Genomic DNA, 546 nt, shown 5'->3' with positions numbered 1-546 from the left:
TTATTTATTATTTCAGAAATATATGAGTTTTGTCGAGAAGTGTGTTCGGGGAAGCCGTGCTGGTGGAGTTTAGGGAGGATAAACTGCCGCAATGTGTTCGAGAAATGTATAGAAATTCTCAAAGTTTTTCTTCGCAGTAAATCCATACATTTCTCGATACATTGACTCATCGACGCGGGACCATTTCATGTCGCCCGATGATCCAGTCACATACTTCAGCCGTCTTTTAATTCGGGACCAATAGGCCTCAATGTGATTCGTACAAGTGCCAGTTTCAGGGTCGACGAAATTCGTTGAGTGGTTAACCGTTTTGTGTATGTAACCCAGCTGTTGTAGATTCCTATAGCTTGCCCATTTGTCCGTATGTACTATATAGTACCCGGTAACACATTTTCAATTATAACGGCTTCAAGTGTTGCTGCGCTTCTATTAGGTACACGTTGAAGGAACCCTTTTTTCACTGTGGTGTCATAGCACCCGACAACCCACGTTTGATGGCCTTATTCTCCCTACGTGGCTCTTCCTTTTAAAGAGCAAGCTCTCATC

This window comes from Octopus bimaculoides, chromosome 1 (assembly GCF_001194135.2).
Source record: "Octopus bimaculoides isolate UCB-OBI-ISO-001 chromosome 1, ASM119413v2, whole genome shotgun sequence".
Lineage (NCBI taxonomy): Eukaryota > Metazoa > Mollusca > Cephalopoda > Octopoda > Octopodidae > Octopus > Octopus bimaculoides.
The sequence above is the reverse complement of the archived record's forward strand: the minus strand, read 5'-3'. Positions refer to the sequence as shown.